Source organism: Lissotriton helveticus, chromosome 7 (assembly GCF_964261635.1).
Source record: "Lissotriton helveticus chromosome 7, aLisHel1.1, whole genome shotgun sequence".
Classification (NCBI taxonomy): Eukaryota; Metazoa; Chordata; class Amphibia; order Caudata; family Salamandridae; genus Lissotriton; species Lissotriton helveticus.
In genome coordinates, this window is record NC_136068.1 from 553,239,259 (window position 1) to 553,252,800 (window position 13,542).

At 46.3% G+C, this 13,542-nt stretch overlaps 1 protein-coding gene across 1 annotated transcript in view; it reads right to left on the bottom strand.

Annotated features, from left to right (window-relative positions):
• The window catches only part of LOC144768737 (integrin alpha-M-like), a 364,452-nt gene that overhangs the window by 36,859 nt on the left and 314,051 nt on the right, over positions 1-13,542 (bottom strand). The gene's annotated exons all lie outside the window — the stretch shown is intronic.

The following is a 13,542-nucleotide window of genomic DNA, read 5'->3' on the forward strand; positions in this document are numbered from 1 at the left end:
AACGCGGGCTTTACCCCACGCTGCCATCACAACGCAAGTCGTTACAACAACTTGCGCTGGAGGGCGCTCTTGATAAAGGAATAGTTTTCTTTTCTATTCCAACACCTTCCCTACTGTTACGTTGGCTGCAGTTGGAATAGAAAATTAAACTATTCCACAATCCAGCGCCTACAGCGCAATTCGTCGCTGTAACGACTTGCGTTGTAATGGATGCGTCGTAATGGCAGCGCGGGGTAAAGACCGCATTGTCATGACATCCATCCATCTAAGTATAGGGTAAAAATGGCTACAAGGGATTTATTTGATCACTATTATTCACATTATCTTAGTAAAACCTTACACAATGAGATTGCCAAAAAATGAACTATCTCGCAGGTGTTCACAGAACAACACTTAATCACTTTTTCAGGCAAAAATAATACACGGAAAAACCTAAATATTTGAAAATATATATTCTGTATTTAAATAACAAATTCAGAAAGGGGATACATCAAGTCTTGGATCAAGTGCAAAAAATGTCATAAAAGGTTGTATAAATTAATTCACCAAACCAATTAATAACATATCAGCCACTCCTATTGAAAGAAAGAGAGCAACAAAATAACAAAGATCAAAGTTGCTCTTCAAGATGTAAGTTTCTTAGGAGATGGTGTGTAAGTCGATGTTTCTGTCTTTGTAGCTGTAGTCTCTAAGACCATCATCAGGAGAAATGTTTATTTGCAACAAGGTTGCCCCTTATAAAATTGTTGGGGTGTTGGACCGAAACGTCGACTTACACACCATCTCCTAAGAAACTTACATCTTGAAGAGCAACTTTGATCTTTGTTATTTTGTTGCTCTCTTTCTTTCAATAGGAGTGGCTGATATGTTATTAATTGGTTTGGTGAATTAATTTATACAACCTTTTATGACATTTTTTACACTTGAACCAAGACTTGATGTATCCCCTTTCTGAATTTTTTATTTAAATACAGAATATATATTTTCAAATATTTTTGTTTTTCCGTGTGTTATTTTTGCCTGAAAAAGTGATTAAGTGTTGTTCTGTGAACACCTGCAAGATAGTTCATTTTTGGCAATCTCATTGTGTAAGGTTTTAATAAGTAATGTGAATAATAGTGATCAAATAAATCCCTTGTAGCTATTTTTACCCTATACTTACATTGCCCAAGCCTACAAGGGTTGATTGGGTTACCCTTCTCTTAATTACTATACATCCATCTAGCCTTTTATCCTTCCATCAAACCCCTGACATCCACCCTTTCAAATGTACTTTCTGTCATCTATTAATTCTTTCATCCACCATTCAGTCTTTCACCATTAATTATGTCCTTCCTTCTGTGTTCCCATCCATATCCAAACCTTTTCAACCTATCCATTGTCTATCCTTCCGTCCATCACTTCACTCATCCATCCCTACATCCGCCCTTTCACTCATCCATCCATCATCCATCCACCCTTTCACCCAATCCATCCTTTCTCTCATACATTCACTCTTCCACCCATCCATCCATTCACTAATCCATTCAACCATTTACCCTTTCACCCAAGCCATGCTTTCACTCATACATCCACCCATCCACCCTTCCACCCATCCATCTATTCACTCATCCATCCAACCACTTACCCATTTAGCCACCCTTTCACCTATCCATCCGTCATCCATCCACCATTTCACCAAATCCATCCTTTCACTCATCCATCATCCGTCCACCCTTTCACCCAAACCATCCTTTCACTCATCCACCCACTCATCCATCCATTCACTCATCATCCAACCATTTATGCTTTCACCCAAGCCATTCTTTAACTCACCCATCCACTCTTCCACCCATCCATCCATTCACTCATCCATCCATTCATTTCCCCTTTCACTTATAAATTCATCAATCCATCCATCATTTCTCTGATCCATCCACCCATTCACGTGCCCATTATCCACCCTTTCACTCATCAATCCATCCTTTTACTGATCCATCTTTCATAATTGGTGGTGTGAAGGGTGGGAACCCCCAGGAAAGCGCACACATGCGCACACTAATGTTCTTTTACATTCCCTACTGCTCATCTTTACTGGCACGATCAAATCTTTTCTACTGCTGCCTGCAGTCAGTCTGGTATATTTCTAAATGGCTCTTGTACTTTTATTGCAGCTGTTTGTGTTTATTCTTGTATACAGACAGACATGCACAAACATTTCTCTAGCTCTCTCTTTCATTACAGACAATAAAAACAAGAGATTGATTTACATTTCTTTAACAGTTTCATGGCGAGATAAAGCGTTGTCCGTTCCTTTCAAACTTTAAAATGAAATGGCATCGGAAAGTAACAAGACCTCACAATTTATCGAACACCAGCTGTGTATCTCATTAGAAGATACACGGCTTCTTATAAGAGAAGGGTGAGATTATGCTTTCAACAGCATGGATCCCCTACTTGCATTTTTTCCAGGACCTAAACCCCCCAGGATACCCCAACTGCCTTCACTGCGTGCCCCAACTGCAAGAGCAGATTTCTTTTAACCCCTCAGCGCTCTTCTGCTTCTCCTACCATGTGTATCATATTTAAGCTTCAATTTTACCTCCGGCTCGGCTCCTTAGTGATTTTAAGATAAAGCACTTTAGAGGCTCAGGGTGGGAAGTATGCTTTAGCAGCTCAAACTGGCTATTGTTACTCTGTATGTGACAATCAGGGCCCAGAATTACGGACAAAAGCCATCCGTAAAAGGGATCCTCACAGACAATGGACGTGAGGTCCAAATTACGGACGGTCTGTGAAATTTACAGACGGTTGGTCACCCTACAATGATGATCGTGTTAGTTTGATTACCACGCTACACTCTGTACAACAAATTAGGCCAGTGTTCATGCACCCATTTTTCCAGTGCGTGGGAACACAGGAGCTGAGCTCGTCATGACCACACCCTTTTCCGTGGAACGTTCAGCACAGCAGTGGAATTATCCCGACGTGTAAGCCTTCCACGGCTCATGACGAGCTCAGCTTGTCATGAGCACCTGAGCACCATGCCACATGACAAGCTGAGCTCGCCATGAGCACTTAAGGGGTTAAAGGTTTCCCGTAGGGTAGCCTGTGTTTTTATTGATCCAACATTGAGTTTGAATTATTTAACAATGGCGGATCGAAGTTCTTCCCTGAAGACGTCATTATGAAGAGCATTCAGGGGACGCGCCAACCAAACTCCGCTCCACCACCATAGGGCTGTGTCAGCACCATACGCACCAGGGCATGGTCCAAAAGCGTGCGTGGGAGGGCAGCCATATCGCCGATGCTGCAGAGTGCCGGTGGGTGTCCAGGAAAAGGTGAAGATCATCCCCCATGATTACATGACCAGTGTCTACCCTCCCTGTTAAGGACTGTAGCTCTTGTACGAATTACAGTGATAGTATAGATATGGTGCATATACATTAAGCAGCAGCATGCTATGTCCAGCCAAAAGTCCCGTGAATGCAACACACCTGCCCTCTTTATCAGTGAATCTGTCCCTGGGAGTGAAGGGGAAGATGCAATGTATTAAAAGGCCCATGCCGCAGGAATATGTCCTAAAGTTGGAAAGGTACCTATGTAGGCCCCAGGATGATGCATAAGTGTGTGTAGTGCTGGGGAGGAGAGGGGTCTCCTATAGGAATGCTACCTTCACATCATTGCGTGCAAGATACTGTAGAATTTGCTTACCCTTACATGGCTTATTAATGCCTCGTATGTTTCAAGTGAGAAATGGTATCTCGACCCGTGGGTTGATAGTGCTACGTGACAAGGTTATGTGGTGAGGAATGAAGATGAGTGTCAGCATGTATTCAATTTTTCTAGTTTTCAGCAAAAACAAACAAATCCACAGAATCCAATGAGAAAAACACTCCCCCTATGGCCCCCACCCACACCAGACCCCTTAACGCCCAGCATATCTCCATAGAAGTAAACAACAGATCATTAACTAGGACAACAAAAGAGAAATAGTACCACTTGGTGTACACCACTGTGGGTGGGCTCTGCTTCGGCCTCCAATCCCCTATGCAATAGAAGGGAATGATGCATTCAGGATTATATGGCAACAATAGGTGAAATCATATACTGCCATCTGGAGTGTGACAATTGGAAAGGTGCTAAGGTAAGTGTTGCTATTAGCCAGGCCACTGAAATGGATAGCAAAGGGACAGGTACATAACCACAGGAGGTAGTTCAATCCAGTGGAAACAAATCAGAGCTGCTCGTGGCAATGAAACTCTGGTTGGGAGCACTACGGAGTGTTGCAGTGGGCAGGTGGGTGGACTTTAGTATATTGTTTGCAAAAGGCCAGTACATCAGCAGGAGTATCAAAAAATGGTACCTTACCATCAACGTCAACACGCAAGTGAGCACGGTAGAGCATGCCATAATGTGGCAACTATTCCCTGAGTGAGGATTTGGCATTGGATAATTTGCAGCGTGCCTCTTGGACCATCAGCATGAAGTCCGGTAAGAAGTTTGGATCCCTGGTAATGTATCTGGCCCTGCTTGTGGGCCAATTGGACAGCAGTGTCATGCTCCCTGAAATGTAGTAAAGGGCCAATTATAGGAGGTGGGGAGCCCCAGGTGGGGTCCGAGGACTGAGGGAGCAATGGGCTTGCTCGATTACAAAGGTTGAAGTGAAAGGATCAAGGCCAAAGAGGTTTGTTAGTAGGTGCTCTACAAAATGATCCATCCTGCCCATGGCCGTGGACTCCACTACATCAGCTATACATAGGTTATTACAGCGTGACCTGGCCTCCAAAGCTTCACTTTTTAAGGGGACAGTCTTAAGAAGGTGCTAGAACTTGTCAAGGCTTTTCGTCTTTTTTGCCGCACCATCTTCCAGCGTGGAGAGATGTTCTTCGGTACCATTGAGGTGGTTCTGGTTGTGGTCCAGGCACTCCCCCATTGTGTCCAATATACCCAAAAGGGCATTGAAGCGTGCATCCGTGGCATGGAACTCAGACCGGATCTCAGCTAGTAGGACATCTGTAGTGTGCGGTTGCTCTGGGTCAGTGGGGCCAGTCACACCATCCGCAATGCAAGCAGGCGACTCAGATCTATCTGGCTACTTCACACGCTCAAACAGCAGTTTCTTCAGGCACGGGTCATCAAGTCCCATGCTATTTAGAGCTCGGAGGTGGGGCAGCGGCCTTTGGGGTGCGGGGAGGTCTAGATGGCAGGCAGCAACACGACAAAGTTGAAGGATCGAGATTCGTGTTGGGGACCACAGGTAATGTACTATGACATGGGGGTACTTCAGGTAAGCAGCCACACAGCCTCCGCCCAGGGTTCTATGGTTCTATGCAATCAGACTCAGGTGATGATGCAGTGAAGATCTGGTGGGCAACACCGAGGGCCCAGCCTATAGCCAGCCACACAGCAGGCTGTAAAGCTGTTAGAAGTGGCCGGTAGCCCCCATTGCAGAGTTCTTGTCATTACGGCACCCTGTGGAGCCAGACCCCCAAGCTGGCCAGCTAGCCTCAGGCATGAAAAAGGGGCTGAAGGGTCCACTCCAGGTTGGGGCTGCAGTCCTCAGAGGCAAGCAGCAGGGTTTTCACTCACTGGCTCTCAGCTGATGGCTCTGATAATGATAGTCACAGTGGTAGCGATGCAGCACAGGGCTTTGTGGAACAAAGAGGGAGTGGTGGGAGCCTGCCTAGGCCACTGTACATGAGGGGGCCGGGGCAGGCAGAAGGCAAGACCCCATTTAGCCCTCAGGGTGAGGAGAGGAGCTGGGAGAGCAGCATTGCAGCAAAACAAGGGACGATGGCCAAGGCATAAAGGCTGACAAAGCAGGCATTCCGTCACAGGCAGGGATGTTTTGCGACACTGGAGGCTGGCTCTGCCGAACAGTGCAGCCACCAAAGGAGCACGTCGGTTGTCAATCAGCCTGCTGGTGGGCCTCTGCCACCCATACCGCATGGGCAGCATCATCACTTGGTATGCCAGTGGGGAGGCAAGCACCCACAGCAGCCAAAAAGCAGGAGCCACATTGCAGGAGGGTCCAATTCTCCACCAGGGCCTCAGGCTCGCCCGAGCCTCCGAGGCCGGGCTGAACTTCATGTAGAGCTGCATGCTGCCTCTTGGGCACACAGATCACCCATCTTTTAAGTAAGGGAGTCGCGGCCCAATGCAGCGGAGGCCGCCACAACCCAGATGTAAAGTTGTGCTACATGTGGCCAGGGTCTGTAAATCAAATGATACCAGTGGGCCTACAGCACTGATTGTACCAACAACTTAAACAGCCCTTTTAAACATACCTCAGGTAGCCATTGCAATTTGTGATCGCAGTTTTAAATTGTCATTTCCAGCTGGTAAAATTAACCTTTTGCCAGGCCTAAACCTTCCTTCTGAATACATATAAATCACCCCTAGGGCGTGCCCTTCACAGCCCAGATGACAGGGTTCAGTGTATTTAAAAGGTTGGACATGTACTTTTATGTTTTACATGTCCTGGTAGTGAAAATCTCTTAAATTTGCTTTTCACTACTGCAAGGCCTACCTCTCCCGTAGGATAACATTGGGTTGCTGTATCACATGTGTAACTAAAAACCTACAATTGAGAGCAGGAAGGAATGTTGAATTTGGTGACTTAAGAATTTAATTTAAAACTCCTTTTAATGGATAGTTCTGATTTTAAGTTACAAGTCTGAAAATGCCGGCATTGTTCACTTTTGTTACATTCATTTGATTGTGATTATTGCAGAACAATTCTAGATTTGCATATAAGCAGATATATGCTGTATTGGGTTGAGATACTCGGTACTTCTTTTCGTTCAAAAGTGTGGTGAATAATCAGGATTAAGACTGTATTATTAGATAACAGCGCTATTTTTCACTGTGACTAAGAGCACTCTGGTATTGGAATTGTATATACATGTAATTGTTATTTATGTAGTCATGTCTTTAGTATTGTATTAATTTTGGTTTTTTGTGGAATAATTTTGTATTGTAGAGTATATGGCAATTCGTGAAGTTGATAATGTTCTTTGTTTTGCCTAGACTAAAATAACTGACTGAGTTAAAAACAAATAAATTCAAAAGACTTAAAAGTCTGGTTAAACTAATAAATTTTGGTTTACCCAATTCAGCATTTATTGGTTTATTCATAACAGAGGCATAGGTAAAATCCCCATTTTTCTGACTTTAGAAAGTTGGCATTTTCTTGTTCTAACAATTTGTGTATTACTCCCAAACAGAGAGACAAAGGGGGAATGAGTAATGGCAGACTGGCCATCTCTGACTTGATGAGGGCGCCGAGCTGTCACCCAGCACACTTGCACATCAAAAAGATTCTTTCTCAGCCCACTCACAAAGACACTAGTCTTCTGTTCCCCAGAGAAGCTGAGGCCAGGGCATTTAGGCAGCAAATTCCAGACACTTCTGTGGGGGGAACGACACCAGTAGCTTCTCCTTTTTGAAAGGGGGCACCAGGTATAAATAATAGAGCCTTAGACCCAACTCTTCGGTACACATTTGGACCTGTGGAAGACTCAGAAGAACTGCTGTGTTACTATGCCACAAGAAAGGCTGCTTCTTCATTTCCCTGCTGCCTGTGTGAGAAGGACTGGACCTGCATCATGAACTCTGAACCACCAGAGTGACTCTAAGGGCTAATTGGCTGACCTCCTGGTCAGAGCCTCAGGGACAGAAAAGGCTCCAACCACCTTAAACACTGCACCAGTACCCTGCTTGATGTGAGTCCTGCCCCTGAAGTTGCGCAATCCCAGACCCTTGGAAGTAGGCCTGAAGGTGCTCTGCCAGCCCAGCTGTAGTTTGGCAGAATTTACACAGCATGATGCATCCCCTCACAGCTCCATATCAGAACTCCCGCTGCACAACAGAACCCGACACCGAATCTCTCAGCTCCCCAGAACAACCACTCTGCAATGCATCCTCAATGTAGGACCTTAAATCGCAGCCCCGCAGCTCCTTGGAACGGTCACTGTGTGACGCATCCTCAATGCTAGACCTTGCATTGCTCTGCAACCAGACTTTATGGTTTTTTCAGGGGCCTAACTTGGTCCCTGATTCCAGCTAGTTCTTCATCGCGGGCGACCTGAGCGTGCGACTTTGTCCTGGTCCGGCGTGAACAGAAAAGCACAGTTTTCACATTTTGTGCTTTTAGGCACTATTTTTATCTAAATCTTTAAAATAGCACATCTCTGGTTCTACTAATGTGAAATCTTTTATTAAAATGTACTTTATTTTTCTTAATTGGTATGGTACTTTTCTGGTGTTGTGTGCTGAGTATATACTTTACACATTGCCTCTAAGTTCAGCCTGAATGCTTTTCTACCAAGCTACCATGAGGGTTGGGCACAGATTCATTTGGGGTTTGCTTGTTTTTCAGTTTGGCAAGAATTGTGGTTACTGCTTGAGCAGGGTTTTACCCCCACAAGCAGTAACACAATTAGCTGCAGAGTCTATTTCAGTCATATGCATGCATGAATGGACACATGCACACGCATACACATTGGACTACCTAGTCATGGCTGGGTCCTCGATGACAACAGTGGACTCACAGTTAACAGGGTAGTCTTAATACCTTCTGCTGTTGATATTATCTTTTCCAAAGGTGCACATGGATCATAAACTCTTGCCTATAATCCCAGAGAAACTAGTAAGGTCTTCTAGTGGAGTCTGTCAGAATACCACATCCATATTTCTCCACCAGATATCACAGGTATAGTGGGTATCAGTAATTGTGGGATGCATGAATGATGTTCCCTAAGAAACTGGGGAATACTGTGGCAAATGAACACTGCACTAATTATTTGGGAATTCCTCAGATTTCAGCTTGATCCCTCAGCTTTATGCTAGTAAAATAAATGTCTTGGAGGAGAGGCAGCAGAAATGAGGTATTCCAATGCCTATTTCTAAACACAGCTTCTGGCTGATTCAGTTATTGCACAGACTTTGTAAATAGGGTATACTAGAAAAACCAAGGACAAACTGAGAATGTATCATTTACATGCTACATTATCTACAAGCTCATATAATGCAATTAAAAAGGTTTACTGCATTTAACTTTATTGACCACAGCAGATCATGTACAAAATAACTCAAGGGGCTAGCTCTTAAAGTTGCAATTATCCTGGTCGGCAACCAGGGCATTTGAGGTCACGCTCCAAGGTTCCTGATAAGAAAAGGAGCTGGTAATGCGTGGAAGCTATAGCGGCACAATCAAGGTCATCGCAGGTGGGGAGCAGCTGGGGTCTTTTTGCCCAAGAGCCTACTCGATTGAGTGCACCCTCTGTTAAATATAAGCAATCTGTAAACTATACTAGTTTTATGTGTTAACTGTTCAATAAGAAAACAAGTTACTTACCTGTAACTTTGGTTCCCCAGTATTGGTAACTTTCATAGATTCCCATGCTTTGTATCATTCCCCGTCGTCGGACTGGGAGTCTCGGTAATAAAAAATACCATAGTAGTAGGCACAAAAGAGAAAGGAAAGGCCTAGGCCTCATTCCCTTTTGTAGCATATCCGCCTCTTATTGTAAAAGAGACCAAACTCTAGGCATCAGCCAAATACGAAGAGCCTCACCATTAGAACCTTCCTGAAGGAACCTCAGAGCCTCAGATTTTCGTAGCCGTTGTGTGCGAGACACCATACTTGCTGAAGGCTGAGGTTTCCCCGGGGAGGTGGGTGGGCGCATGGGAATCTATGAAAGTTACCAATACTGGGGAACCAAAGTTACAGGTAAGTAACTTGTTTTCTTGCCCCAGTATTGGAACTTTCATAGATTCCCATGCTTTGTATCAGAATAGCAAGCAGTAAACCTCATAAACACATTTTGTAAAGAAGTACATCATAACATTAGAAATGAAAGAACAAAATGTGTTACCCATGGAAGGTGGGATAGAAAGGAAAGCTCACCAATCACATCAAGAGGTTCCTCAGGACAGCCTGGCCCACTGCTGCGTCGTCCTGTTGCAACGACTCTAAGCAGTAATGCTTAGTGAACGTGTGCACGTTGCTCCAGGTAGCAGCCCTGCAAATGTCCTTGATATGCACCCCCGCAAAGAGGGCTGTAGAAGATGCAACTGACCTCGTTGAGTGAGCACGGATCCTGCCCACCAGAAGTTTTCCTGCTATCTTGTGGCAATGCAAAATAGCACTTGAAATCCATCTGGAAATCCCTTGTTTGGACAGAGGAAGACCTCTGTTTGGACCGCCGAAGGCAATGAACAACTGCGTAGACTTTCGAAAGTCCTTGGTCCGGTCAATGTAGAATTTGAGACATCGTTGTAAATCCAGAGTGTGCAATGTCTTTTCCGCTGGAGTGACTGGGTTCGGAAAAAATGTTTTTAGAATCACTGGCTCATTGAGGTGAAAGTCTGTAGGTACTTTGGGGATGAACCTGGGGTTTGTCCGCAAGATGACTGTGTTCTTTTTGAACTGCAAAAGCGGTGCCTGGATAGTAAGGGCCTGCAATTCCCCCACTCACCTTGCGGAAGTGAGGGCCAAGAGCAAAGCAGCTTCCATGACAAGAATTTCAGGTCTGAGCGGTGAATCGGCTCAAAAGGACCCTTCATCAGTTGAGCCAGGACTAAGTTCAAATGCCACGTCGGAGGAGGAGATCTCACTGGCGGAAAGACCCTGAACAGGCCTTTGAGGAATTGCTTGACAATTCTTGAAGACCATAACGAAGGACCAGAATCAGATCTTCTGAATCTCGAAATTGCCGCCAAGTGGACCTTGATTGTAGAATGAGACAGATTAGACTTAGCTAGCGAGAGTAGGTAAGGCAGGAGTTGATGAGGTTTTGAGGTGAACGGATCAACCTTTTCTTTTTTGCACCAAATACAGAACCTTCTCCATTTAAGTCTGTATGTTCTGTTTGTTGAAGGCGCCCTTGCTTGGGAAAGGATGTCCTTGATCTCCTTGGAAAGAGGGACATTCATGTATTCTCGCTGGTCAGGAGCCATGCCGTCAGGTGTAATGACCTTGGATCTGGGTGCCAAACCTGTCCTTCGGACATTGTCAGGAGATCCGGAACAGCCTCCAGACCTATTGGAGGAACTAGCGATAGCAGATGGAGCTCGGTGTACCAAAACTGTCTCGGCCATGCCGGGGCTATAAGGATCAGCTTGCATGGCTCCGTCTTCACTTTCCTGATGAGGCGTGGAATCAGGGGAATTGGTGGAAACGCACAAAGAAATCTCCCCGTCCAGGCTATTGAGAGGGCATTGCCTAATGAGCCTTGATGGTGGAACCTGCTGGCGTAGGCTCGGCACTTCTTGTTGGTTGGCGTCGCAAATAGGTCCACCTCTGGTGTGCCCCATGTTTGAAAGAGCCGATCCAGAACCTGTTGTTTCAGCTCCCACTCGTGACTGACAGAAGTGAGTCTGCTCAGTCTGTCGGCGCCCTCGTTTAGCGCCCCTGGTAAGTGTTCCGCCCTTAGAGAAATTCCGTGAAGAATTGTCCATTCCAGAATCTGTTGAGCCTCTTGCGACAAGGGAAGTGACCTAGTACCTCCTTCCTTGTTCACATAATGCATAGCCGTGGTGTTGTCCGTCTTGACTAGCACCTGTGAACCCTGGAGACGTGGAAGAAAGGCTTGAAGCGCCAGCCTGATCGCTCTCAGCTCCAACAGGTTGATGTGTAGCTTTTGGTCGCTTGGAGACCAATGGCCGCTGATCTGCAGATCCTGCATCACTGCTCCCCATCCCTCCAATGACGCATCCGTCGTCAGTATGTGAGGTGATGGGACGTTTGCGAAGGATAGACCTTGGCATAAATTGTCTTGATGCGACCACCAAAGTACTGCCTCTTTCATCTCTCGAGTGACAATCACTTTGTCGTCGAATGATCCGCGGACTTACGCCACTGAAGGTCCAGTTGTTCCTGCAGGGGACGCATCCGCAATCTGCAGTGCGGAATTAGGGGAATACATGATGACATCACCCCTAGCAGCGACTTGTAGCTGCGTACAGAAAGACACTTTTTTCTTCGAAGGCTTTGAGCCAATAGTTGTAGTTTCAGTATCCTTTCTCGAGTCGGGAAAGCCCTCGAGAGCCTTGAATCCAACACTGCTCCTAGGAACCGTGCCCTCCTTGAGGGCACCAGCACAGATTTGTCTCTGTTCAAGGTGAGACCCAGATTTTGGAACAGATTGGTGCAAGCCTGCACCGCGTCCTGCGCCAATGCTCTGGTCGGGGCCTTTAGTAACCAATCGTCCAGGTAAGGGAAGACCTGGAAGTGGTTCTTTCGCAGAAATGCCGCCACCTGTGCCAGCACCTTCGTAAAAATCCTTGGGGCAGAGCGAAGGCCGAACGGCAGAACTCTGAATTGAAAATGGCTCTTGGCTACTGTGAAGCGTAGGAACCTTCTGTGTGCTGGGTGAATCGGGACATGGAAGTACGCGTCCTCCAGATCGAGCGTGGCCATGAAGTCCCCCGGACTGATCATCTTGAAAACGTCCTGTAAGGACACCATCCGGAAGGACAGGGAGATGAGATAGGTATTTAGCTCCCTGAGGTCCAGGATGGGGCGCCATGTTTCTAGCGTCTTTCTTACCAGGAAGAATCTGGAGTAGAATCCCTGGCCCTGTTGGTTGGAGGGGACCGGCTCTATCGCCCCCTTGCGGAGCATTTGTTGGGCTTCGAGTCTTAAGAGACGCAGATGTTTTGATGGAATTGGTGCTGGGGCCTGGGTGGAGGTAATTCCATAAATTCCAGAGTATGACCTCGTCTTATGATGTTGAGCACCCAACGGTCCGATGTAACTTGGGACCAGTTCTGAAGGAATTGTGATACCCTGCCTCCAACTGAAGATCTCTTGGAGGAGGGAACAGTAGGCAGAGCCAGGAGGCCGCTATTGGCGTTTGGACGAATCCCGTCCACGGGCAGCCTGCTTGCCCTTGTTGTAAGGTCTTGAGTAACCTGAAGATTGCCCTTGTCTTTGCTGGTATGACTGGCGGTTTGGTTGGTATCCAGAGCTGGTCGAAGAATAACGCTGCTGCTGCTGCTGGTATGAACCTCTGTAACCATCTCCTCTGCCTCTCGCACCTCGAAACGGAGTCTTGCGATACTGGAGGGTTCCCAGCGATCTAGCTGTTTCGGTATCCTTCTTGATCTCCTGAAGAGTATCATCGATCACTTTACCGAAGAGGGCCTCGCCATCAAAAGGCAGATCAAGGACCTTATTTTGGATTTCTGGTCTGAACCAAGTTGCCTTCAGCCATCCCTGGCGTCTCAACACTGCCGCTCCTGCCAAAGCACGAAAGGCCGTTGTGGCAATGTCCATGGCACAGTCTATGATCTCCATAGAAACCGCCTCACCTTCTTGCAAAGTCTTCTTCGCTTCTAGCCCTGACTCCGGTGGAAGTTGTTCCAAATATGGAGCTACATCGCACCATAACTGGCGATCATATCGTCCCAATATTGCCAAAGCATTGGCGGCGCGAATCAGAAGGCTAGCTATTGATGAGAACCGCTTGCCCGTGTTATCCAGCCGGCGTCCATCCTTGTCAGGAGGGGCCGTCAATGGAGCAGAAGGGTTCCGTGACTTCCTTTGTGCTGCCT